The sequence below is a fragment of the Vicugna pacos genome, chromosome 18, assembly GCF_048564905.1.
Source record: "Vicugna pacos chromosome 18, VicPac4, whole genome shotgun sequence".
NCBI classification, from domain to species: Eukaryota; Metazoa; Chordata; class Mammalia; order Artiodactyla; family Camelidae; genus Vicugna; species Vicugna pacos.
The window spans coordinates 23861526-23873759 of NC_133004.1; the positions used below are offsets into that span (position 1 = coordinate 23861526).

Genomic DNA, 12234 nt, shown 5'->3' on the forward strand with positions numbered 1-12234 from the left:
TCATCTGTTAAAAGTGAAGGCTGACCCACTTTTAATAGCTTTTGCTACTTACAGAGCACAGATTTGCTGGGCCCCAGAAAACATGGACAAAATCAGTACCGGAATCTCTATTTAATTCTCAGGATTCTTGGCACTGCCTGAAAACACAAACGTGTGCTGAAGTCTCAGCTCATTGCCTCTTTTCTCCCACAGGATGCTTCTCCTTCCCTCATAGCCAGCCCCCATGAAAAGGAAAGCAACTGAGGCAGGACCTTTAGGACCAGAGAGATGTGTTTCGATTCCTCTACATCAGTGGTTCTCAACTAGGACAAGCTTGCTTCCCAGGAAACACTTGGCAATGTCTGGGGTCGCTTTTGGATGTCACACCCCGGGGGTGGGGAGGAAGGTACTGCTGGCATCTACTGGTGAGTAGAGCCCAGGGGTGTTTGCAAAATGTCCTACAGCACCAAAGACAGCCCTCCCACAGCAAAGAATTATCCAGAACCGTCTTAGTCTGCTTGGATGCCATAACAAAACACCACAGATGGGGCAGCTTAAACAACAGAAAGTTTCTGTTTTGGAGACTAGAAGTCACATATGGAGGTGCTGGCAGGTTTAGTTTCCAGTGGGGACTCTTCCTAGCTTACAGGTGGCCACCTCCTTGCTGTGTCCTCAGCTGGACTCTGTGCATGTGGAGGGAGAAGTCTTTCGTGTCCCTTCCTCTTCTTATAAGAACGCCAGACCTGTTGGCTTATGGCTTCCCTCTTACTACCTCCCTTAATCTTCACTACCCTCTTATAGGTCCTATCTCCAAATAAAGTCACAGTGGGGCTTGAACATAGGAATTTGAGCAGGACATAATTCAGTCCATAACAAGGAGCAAGTGTGAGCAGTACCAAGAAAAAAACTAGGATAGCCAAAAGGAAGAAACAGCCCAAATGTTCATCAGTGGATGAGTGAATAAACAAAATGTGGTCTATCCATCCAATGGAATACTATTAACCTCAAAAAGGAAGGCAATTCTGACCTATGCTACAACATGGACCCAACTTGAACAACATAGATGCTAACTGAAAAAAGCCAGACACACACACACAAAAGACAAATATTGTATGATTCCTCGTATATGAAAGGTACCTGGAGTAGACATAACCATAGAGACAGAAAGTAGAATGGTGGTTACCAGGTGCTGGGTGGAGGGGATGATGAAGGGTTACTGTTTAATAGACACAGACTTTCAGTTGGGAAGATAAAGTTCTGGAGATGGATAGTGGTGATGGTTGCACAGCAGTATGAATATACTTAATGCCATTGAATTGTACACTTAAAAATAGTTAAAATGGGGTAGGTGATGGCAGCATCATAGTGGCATAGACATTCCTCACTTTTGTCCCTTCCTCTCCCATCAACAAAAATTTGGCATCCATGGATGAAGGGACCACTGAGGGAGCTGTGGGATCCAGCACCATAGGCCAGGAGATGCGGGAGGAGTCTTGCCCACCTGTGCTCGGGTAATAGGCAGGCAGACCTTGGTCCCAGCTGCAGAGCCTGCAGTGGCTCATGAACTAGCTCCAGCCTTTCTCTGCCGTGTTCTGGGAGCACCTGGAAAACACTGACTTAGACAATCTCAACTGTGGATGACAGAGCCTTTGTGGAAGTCCAGCTTCCAGAGGAGAAGTTCTAGGACATGATTGGAGCAAAATAAATAAATAAATAAAAAACAATAAATAAAAAATAAAAACAAGCCTGGACACAGGGGAGAGAGTAAGAGGAACAGCTTGACTTTACCCTCATCACTCCTCCCTCACGGCTGTGTAGCTTAGTGCCAAGAGAGGTCTCGGCCCATGATTTCTCCTGCAGGGGAAAGGGAGAGCATGTAAGTGAGCACCCAGCTTCCCCAGCGGTGCGGGATGCTGCCGAAGGGGCTCACTCCTCTCTCCCCATCCGAGGTACTGAATCCTGAGCTGCATGACTGGAGAGTGGAAAGAGACTGGGCCAGTGGAGACAGGATCCTCAGAGGGCTTTAAAGGGATGCAGATCCACCTAACTGCTTCAGGACTCCAACAGGAAGCTTTGCCCATGCGCCACTGGGAACGCCTCACTTGCCAGCTGGCCCACAGGCACTCTCAGCGCTCCGGGTGCCTCACCCACACCACCGCACCCCTCTGGGGCCAGCTCCCTGTGTGTGCTCCTGACAGCAACGGCGAGACCAAACTTTTGTACACAGCTAGTGAGCACACAGAGAAAGCCAACCCAAATCGTTGGGCCAGAGAAAGACCACAAACTTCGCGGTGCTAAAGCTTTAGCACCACCTTTGGGAAAACAAAAGGCTGTCAGAAATCAGTGCATTGCAGGATTTAGAGAAGGGACAGGAGCTTAAGAATTCTGCCACGAGAGGGAGCAAGAAGCATGGAACAGGTGTATCTGGTTAAGGGTAGAGATGGCCTCAAAATCTCTAGCAGGGCCTAGCCAGCATTGCCCCGACCTCGTCCATGCCCTCATCCCAAAGCAGCTGCAGCCACAGCTCCAGCTGCCCCTCAGTTAGCAGAGTCTGCTTGGGCCCCAGGAAGCAAATTGCCACCATAGTGAAGACTGTGCCTGTTAAGACCAAGGCGTACCAAGACCAGAAGCTGGACACAAGGGGACTGCGGAAGAGAGTGAAGGTGTTTCAGAGCAGCACCATCTATGCCGAGAATTTCATCCACAGTATCATCTCCACCGTGGAGCCGGCGCACCGGCCGGAGGCCACCGTGGTGCAAGGCAGTGACAGCAGGTTCTACATGAAGGAGGCCATCCAACTCATCGTCCGCATCGCCGCTGCCAGTGGGATGGGTCGCTTGGTTATTGGACAGAATGGGATCCTCTCCACCCCTGCTGTGTCCTGCATCATTAGAAAGATCAAAGCCATTGGTGGGATCATTCTGACAGCCAGCCACAACCCAGGAGGGCCCAATGGAGATTTTGGAATCAAATTCAATATTTCCAACGGCGGTCCTGCCCCAGAAGCAATAACTGATAATATTTTCCAAATCAGCAAGACAATTGGAGAATATGCAATTTTCCCTGACCTGAAAGTAGACTTGGGGTTCTGGGAAAGCAGCAGTTTGACCTGGAAAACAAGTTCAAACCCTTCACAGTGGAAATCGTGGATTATGCTACGATGCTGGGAAATGTCTTTGATTTCAATGCACTGAAAAGAACTACTAAAGATCCAAATAGATGCCATGCATAGAGTGGTGGGACCATATGTGAAGAAGATCCTCTGTGAAGAGCTCGGTGCCCCCGCAACTTGGCAGTTAACTGCGTTCCCCTGGAGGACTTCAAAGGCCACCACCCTGACCCCAGCCTCACTTAGGCAGCTGACCTGGTGGAGACCATGAAGACAGGAGAGCATGATTTGGGGGCTGCCTTTGATGGAGACGGGGACTGAAACATGATTCTGGGCAAGCATGGGTTCTTTGTGAACTCTTCCGACTCTGTGGCCATCATTGCTGCCAACATCTTCAGCATTCCACACTTCCAGCAAACTGGGTCCGCGGCTCTGTATGCAGCATGCCCACCAGTGGTGCCCTGGACCAGGTGGTTAATGCTACAAAGATCGCTTTGTACGAGACTCCAACTGGCGGGAAGTTTTTTGGGAATCTGATGGATGCAAGCGAACTGCCCCTTTGTGGGGAGGTGAGCTTCAGGACCGGTTCTGACCATATCTGTGAGAAAGATGCACTCTGGGCTGTCCTGGCTTGGCTCTCCATCCTAGCCACCTGCAGAGTGTGGAGGACACTCTGAAAGATCACTGGCAAAAGTATGGCTGGAATTTCTTCACCGGTATGGTTATGAGGAGGTGGAAGCCGAGGGTGTGAACAATATGCTGAAGGACTTGGAGGCCCCGATCTCTGATCTTTTCTTTGTGGGGAAACAGTTCTCAGTGGGCGACAAAGTCTACACTGTGGAGAAAATTGATGACTTTGAATACAATGATCTAGAGAATGGAAGCATTTCAAGAAATCAGGGCTTGCGGCTCATTATTGAAGATGGTTCTCGCATCATCTTTCAACAGAGCGGCACCGGGAATGCAGGCACCACCGTTCGACTGTATGTCGACAGTTATGAGAAGGACATCGCCAAGCTCTCCCAGGACCCCCACGTCATGTCAGCCCCCCTCATGTCCATTGCTCTGAAGGTGTCCCAACTCCAGGAAAGGATGGGACACGCTGCACCCACTGTTACCACCTAAAAAGACAGGCCAGATGCGGTATGTCCCTCCACCCCAGGACCCCCCGAGTCATCTGATTAAAGAGCACGGACAGAAGTAAAGTGTATCCACCCAGACTTTTTTAGGATTCAGTTTTTCCACTAACCAGTTGTTGACAAATGGCACGATTCCAAGGCACTGTTAATTGAGAATACTGCAGGAGCCGTGTGGGAAAGAGAAAAAAAAGGACCCAGGGGCTAACACTCATGTCAGATTTCTTTTCGTGTCCTTGTGCACTGCTGCCGTGTGGGTCTCTGTCTCCTTAGCACCAGCTCCTGTTTACACTAGTGTGAGATGGAGGCTGAGCGTCAGCTAGTGAGGCCAACTTTCACCCTTAAATAAAATCCTGAAATGACAGTGCAAATTCCTTTCTCCTTGATGAAACTTTCCCCCATTTACTGTTTACATGGAATTCAGCAAAATGCAGTTTCTGGTGCCTTCTCTCCAGTCAGGTCTTCCCTCAGAGTGAGATGTACTTGTCTACAGATTTCTGCCTTGTTTTGCAACATACTCCCATTCACACAAATATTTTGGGATATTAAAGCAAAACAAGCTACCAAAAAAAAAAAAAAACCCAAACAAACAAACTCTAGCAGGGCCAAGAGAAGGTATGTCTCCAGAAGGCAGTTAGTAAAGACTGGAGAAGGTGAATGGTACTTCAGACATGAAGACAGCAATGCAAAACTCCAAGGAACACAAAAAACAAGGTAACACCACACCACTAAAGGATCACATTAATCTTCCAGGAACCAAACCCAAAGACATGCAGATCTTCTGTTTTCCCAATAAAGAATTCAAATAGTTGTTTTAAGGAAATTTCAATGAGCTTCAAGAAAACATAAAAGGATACAATGGAATACTACTCAGCCATAAAAAAGAATAAAATAATGCCAGAATGACCTGGAGATTGTCATTCTAAGTGAAGCAAGCCAGAAAGGAAAGACTCTGGTCCCAGAGCGCAGTCCACAGTAGTGTTAAGGGCTCAGGACTGGCTGGCTGGCTGGGGCCCAGAGCTGAGGATGGAACATCTGTCACCAGTCACTGAGGCTCCCCAGAAGGGCTGGGGGACAACAGTCCATCTTCATGGTTTGCTCATTTCCCCAAACTGAGGCCTGGCAGTGGGCTTGGAAAGGGCAGCCCAACTGGATGGTATCTGGGTGGAGCTAGAACTCGGCCCAGGAGCCTGTTCCCCTTCCGGCCTCATAGGCTTATATGTGGAACCTTAAAAAAAAAAAAAGACACAAATGAACTACTTATTATTTATAACTTAGATTGACTTCTTGAATATGTGTAAGCACATTTGACTATCCTTTAAGATTGGATTACTGCATTCTGTTGATTCTTATTTTGTGGGTTGGCTTTATTCCTTTGATAACTATGTAAGTTTAAAAATCTAAAGCTCTAAACTCTTCTTAGAAACAATGAACAGTACATATACGCACACTTTCAAATGGTTTTATCTCTCAATGAGTTGCTCTTCCTAGAATAAACTTTGTTTACCAGCCCCCCTCCACGGAAAAAAAGAAAACATAGAGGGACAATTCAATGAAATTTGGGAAACAATACACAAACAAAATGAGAAATTTAACAAAGAGATAGAAATCATTAAAAAAAAAAGAATGAAACAGAAGTTCTGGAGCTGAAGCAAACAATGAATGAAATGAAAAATGTAGTAGAAACATCGACAGCAGAATGGATCAAGCAGAAGAATTTGTGAGACAGAAGACAGGAACTTAAGAGATTATCCAGCTGGAGGAGAAAAAAGAGAAAAGAATGAGAAAGAGTGAAGAAAGCCTACGTGGTCTATGGGATGCCATAAAAAAATTTTTTTGCAAATTATTGGAGTTCCAGAAGGAAGAGAGAGGGAGAAGGAGGCAGACAGTTTTTGAAGAAAGAATATCTGAGAACTTCCTAAGTCTGCGGAGAGGTCTGGATATCCAAGTTCTTGAAGCTCATATGTCACTGCACGAAAGCAACTTAAAGAGGTCCTCTCCAAGACACATTATTTAAAAACTATCAAAAATCAAAAACCAGAGAGAATCTTGAACACAGCAAGAGGGAAAAAAAGCTTAGAACTTACAAAGGAACTCCCATAGACTATCTGGTTTCTCTATGGAAACCTTACAGGCCAGGGGACAGGCTTGCTCTGGGCCCTCTCTAAAACTGTCAGTCTGGTCATATCACTCCCTGGCTTAGCGCCCACGGTTTTCCTGTACTCACAAAAGTCTAAATGCTACACCATGTCATAAACCTCTTGAGGATAAAACCCCTTCCAGCCTCATCTCGGCACTTGTGTGTCTCCACCCCCACTTCGCTAGCACTCTCCCCAGATACACAGGGACCCATGTGGACTATTCCAATCCACAGGCAGTTCCCTTAATATGCCAGTGTTTTCATGTTCCCTGCTTGCACAACTGCCCCACCTAGCTGAAAGACCACTGACCCATGCCCACCCTCCTTTCCCTCAGTGTTTTTTTTTTTATTGAAGTGTAGTCAGTTTACAACATTGTGTCAGTTTCTGGTGTACAGCATCATGCTTCAGTCATACATGTACATACACATATTCTTGTTCATTATAGGTTACCACAAGATATTGAACATAGTTCCCTGAGCTACACAGTAGAAACTTGTTTATCTAGTTTATATATAGTAGTTAGTATCTGCAAATCTCAAACTCCCAATTTATCCTTTCCCACCCTCTTCCCCCTCTGGTAACCATAAGTTTGTTTTCTATGCCTATGAGTCGTTTCTGTTTTGTAAATAAGTTGATTTGTGTCATTTTTTTAGATTTCACATATAAGTGATACCATATGGTATTTTTCTTTCCCTTTCTGGCTTACTTCACTTGGAATGACAATCTCCAGTTTCATCTATGTTGCTGCAAATGGAATTATCTTTTTCTTTATTATGGCTGAGTAGTATTCCATTGCATATCTATACCACAACTTCTTTATCCAGCCATCTGTCAATGGGCATTTAGTTTCCTTCCATATCTTCACTATTGGAAATAGTGCTGCTGTGAACATGCCCTCAGTATGTTTGCTACATACAGTTCCTACAGAGGAACCTACAGTTCCTCTTCTATGCACTTGCTTACCACCTGTTTGCTCCACTGGCCCTTCCTTGTACATCCCTCTATTCCAGCACCTATAACACCATTTGATGTCACGTGTCTCTGTTAGGCTGTAAGCACTTGGCTCCAGTGCACCTGTGCTCAAATGCTTGAAGCCTTGAAGCCTGATCTCCTGGCTTCCAGTCCCTTCCATAATGCTGTATTGTATACTTATTTGCCACCTAGTAGCTGTATGACCTTGAACAAGCTGGTCTCTGTTTCTCAATTTCTTCAACCATAAGACGTAGATAATAATAGAACTTATTGCATTGGACTGTTGTGAGAATTAAATGGTATTGCAAATAAAGAAGTTAGCGAGGGTAGTGCCTGACACCCAGAAAGCACTCAAGTGAAGTTGTTGTTGCCATCAGAAAACTTTTAGTAATATAAGGAAACATATCTCAGTAAAGAGCTTATGCAAACTTCTAAGAACTACAAAATATTTTATGAAGAAATGGACCCACAAATTTAGTGGGGTTTTTCCCCCCTAAAAAGTGGTTTTATTTCCTTTGGTCCACAGCTAGTTTTTTTTTGTTTGTTTTTGTTTCAAATTCAGTTTTAAAGGCGCACAGGGATATACAATCTTGATAGAAGACCTTGCACTGGGGACACCTCTCACTACTGAGAACTTTATCATAATCCAAATGGAAAACATGACTGTACTAAGCCTGAACTAAAAATGGACAAACAGAAAAAGAAACACCCTGGAGAATAGTACACAGTGTTTTTCTGTTGGACAAGGAACTCTTTCTTGAAGAAGCTGAAGTAAGTAAAAGAGGATGTGGTTGTTCTATTCTATAAAAGACGGCCAATGGAGAGTCTTCCATTCACAGAGTTCTTCTGAATCCTGAAGGTTGCAGAATTGTAATTTTCTGTGCCTATATGTGAATCCCGTGATTTTCAGACCCTAAAGTTACAGAGGTTTCCTGCCACTGTTAACTACTCCTGCAGTGGTTTTATTTAAATAATAGCAAGTTTGTCCCTGAAGAGTAAATAATGCAAACTAATGTATACTTTCTTTAAAACATCTATTTTTTACATTATAATATACAATAGAAAATTACACACCTATGTATATAATATATGTGTAATATTTATTTATTGTATATTATATGATGGGGTTTGGGGTCTGTATGGCTGTGACCTGCAACACTTCTCTAAAAGGTTGGTCTCTCTAAACTGGATATAGATTCAGACTTTAGAGGATCTGTTTCACATTGTGGACTAAGAATGCCACCTGCCATATCCATAAACAAAGGATGCTATGGCCATCAAGCCATCAGCCATACTGCCGCCCCGACGGTGAGCTGGAGGGAACTCAGGATGGAGACAAGCAGGCTGCCCACTCCCAAGTCCTCAGCCTCTATAATCACCCCCACCGTTGTACCCTGAGAGACTCAGGATCGGTAAGAACAGGATGCTGGCCCTAGATAGCTAAGGTGCATATCAAAGTGATGATTTCAATGAGCCCAGACTCTTCTATCTTCCCATATATAGAAAAGCGCTAAATTCCCTAATTTGAGATATCTGGTTTTTGTTAATTAATAGTAATCTTTTGACGTTCCAACCACCTGGTGTTTGTTGCAAAACCTCATAAATCCTGGCTCTTCCCCTGTCTCTTTGGAGCAGTCCCTTAGAGCAATCTGAGAAGCTGTCTAGTGGGCTTGAAGTCCTCAGAAAGTCCACTGAATAAAACATAACACTCAACTTTTAAGTTGTACATTTTTTTCAGTTGACAACATGATGGCTGAACATTTTCAAAAGACTGGTTTTTGTAAGAAAATATTCTAAAATTGATTCATTTTTACTGGCTGTCTTATTCCAAAGAATCTGTGGCTCTATTTTATTGCCATGTGCATTTTAGGGGCAGTAATTCAAATATTTGCAAGTCAAAAAACATTTAAAGATTGGAAGAATGTAAATAGAATTCGTGACCACAAAGATTCAACGTTTCATCACAGTATTTTATAAATCAGGAGGGTTTTAAAAATACTCAATCTGATTAATAGATGATGCTTATCAGAGTGACAAAATCAGAGAAATAAAAAAGGCAGAATACTTTGCCAGTGACTTTGATGTTGTTATGTTTCATGCAAGAGATAATATACTCCTTGGAGGATCACAAGAAAGCACTGGAAGCCTAAACCCCAGAATCTCTCCAGATTCAGATGAATTTATAGCTTATAATAATGTTGATGTAGCTCATGATAGAGATCTGGCCCTTTTTGTGTAACAGAATTTAAAAGGAATTTATAATGCTAGTAGGAAATCTCATTAGACCTGAAAAACCTTTTAAAATATAAGAAAGAAAACACTCTTCCTTACTTTTTTATCATAAAACAGATACAATCCAACATAATGTGTCAGATTATAAATTATGTTCACATTAAGAGTACTATACTGTTACAGCGAAAAAAATGTTACAATGAATATATGTATATTCACGTATAACTGAAAAATTGTGCTCTACACTGGAATTTGACACAACATTGTAAAATGACTATAACTCAATAAAAAAATGTAAAAAAAAAAGAGTACTATACTGTCATAACAGTAGAAGAGTGATGTATCCACTTTACTGAAATGAAAGAAAAATTTGATATGGATAAGCTTAGGAAATTATTAATTGGAAGAAGATAATACTGACATATATATGTTCGTGGCCAGAAAAATGATAATGGAGAAATTACAGCAGATTTATAACAGGGTAGAAGCCACCATTTCCTCCCTTTAAATTATTATCCCACATTTGTGCCTTACTTGCTCATAATTTAATATGCAAAACTTCTGCTTCTATGAAATCAAATATAACTGTTTAACGTATTTTATAAACGACTTTCAATTTGTTTTGCAAACTCAACAAGCAGATGAGTTATTCTCATTTCTGTTTTAAAAATATTACAGACACAGAAACGTCCCCAACGGACATCAAGGTCAGATGCAATCAGGGCACTTCTCATGTAAGTTAACATTCACCCAATCCTAATATATGTAATATCGAATGAGGAAATACACTATGCTAAAATCAAAACCATCTTGGTGCAAGTAGATCACATATTTTTACGCAATTTATCAGCGTGGGATTATATTTTGAAACCAATGGAAAAAGATCACAAATCCTTCAATGAGAAAACCTGCCAATATATAAAGCTTCATGTTTATTTGAAGGCCTATCCCCTTGCTTACAACAAAAGAAAGTAAATTTGCAAGTATGCTTGATGCATATAAACCTTCAGCAAGACATATGAATTGTACCACCTGAAGGAGAAAATAAACAAACAACAAAAGAAATAAAGAAATTGGAACTGTCAATCACTGGATTAAATGATCAATTATTATGGGAAATAGACATAGTTAAAAATATTATGGTATACAAACATTCTCATTTCACCTTTGACATGAAGATATAAAAAACTAAATTGTCTTCAGATTTTAATTGGTGAAAATTAATTTCAATGAATATATCTGATTTATAGCAAGCACCATTAACTTGGTTCTTAAATATTCTGACGACTTAATTACTGCTGAAATTTCATCTTCAGTGATTTTTAAGCAGCATGCAGTATCAGCAATTCGTATCTTAAAAATCACCACTATGTTTCGAGCTTCTAAAATTGATTCACAAATTTTGCTTAGTATTATCTAATCTAAATTTGGAAGCAGACTTTATGTATTTTTTAAAATAATACTAGTCACAATGTTGGGGTCCTGCGAAAGATGGTTCTGTAAGTTTAAGGTAATTAAAAATTAAAGGTATTTACTGGCTCGTGAAAATTGTAAAACATGGCAATTCTCGCCATTGAAAACGAGATACACAAAGAAATATATTTTAAAATTATTATCGGTACTTTCTTCCATTAAGGCCAAGAATGTCAGGTTTCGGTATAAAAATTATATTTTAACTTAAAGTAATATGAGTTTTAACACACCCAGTTTTCAATATTTTTTCGACTACTTTAACATTGAAGGGAAAATTAAAATGCTAGAAACTGGAGAGAAGGTGGTTGGCGGGGAGAGAATTCACCCCTGGCTCTGCTACTAACAAGCACGTCATAGTCCAGTCTCCAGGGGGCAAACATATAAGCTCGTAATTAAGATCTGTGTATCAACAGACCCTAATCTAGCCACTTCACCAAAACAAAGGAAAGCGTTTAACTCAGAGAGCGGCAGCACCTGAGGCCGAGAAGTACCCCTGGCTGAGAGGGGTAAGTTACTGTGAGTCCTTGCCCTTTGCCCTCCTTCTGGATTTCGCCCTCGTTCTGGAAGGCGGGGGCGTGGGGAAAGGAATGTGGATACTTCCCTCCCTCATTGTGGGGGAAGAGGAGAATCCACAACACTGTCACCAAAGGAAAATTTTCCGCTGGGAGAGCCAGAGGCTCTCAGGCTCCAAGAACTCTGCAGGGTCACACCGGGAGCAGACACCGCGCATGCGGAGAAGGCAGCCGCGCGGGCGGCAGGGCGTACCGCGCCTGCGCCCCGCTCTGGGGCGGTGTCTCGTTCTCTACTCCTCGCAGGTGAGCGGCGGCGACGCTTTGCCGCCCCTCTCGCCCCGCCTCCTGTGCTGCTCGCGCCCGCGGCGGCGTTGCCATGGGGACCCAGCGGCCACAGCTGGCCTGTGGCGGCGCCGCCTGCCGGATCGCTACTGCAGACTTGGCGGCGGCGACAGTGGGAGCTCATGGAGCTTCCGAAGAACGCCGTCGACAAGAGCACGAAGCGGACGGGTCTGGGCCGTTGCAGGCATTTCTTTTGGCTGGGCGTCGCTTTCGACACGGTGGGCGCGACCCTGCTGTTCACCGGGGTCTTCGCCGATCTGCTCTTCTACGACCTGCTGCTCTACCTGGGTTCCATCATCATCTTCCTCAGCCTCCTCTGGTGGGTCTTCTGGTACACC

At 43.3% G+C, this 12234-nt stretch overlaps 1 pseudogene; it reads left to right on the forward strand.

The window, feature by feature from the left end:
• Positions 1-3139: 3139 nt before the first annotated feature.
• LOC102539435 (phosphoglucomutase-1 pseudogene) lies at positions 3140-4213 on the forward strand (annotated as a pseudogene).
• The last annotated feature ends 8021 nt before the right edge of the window (positions 4214-12234 follow it).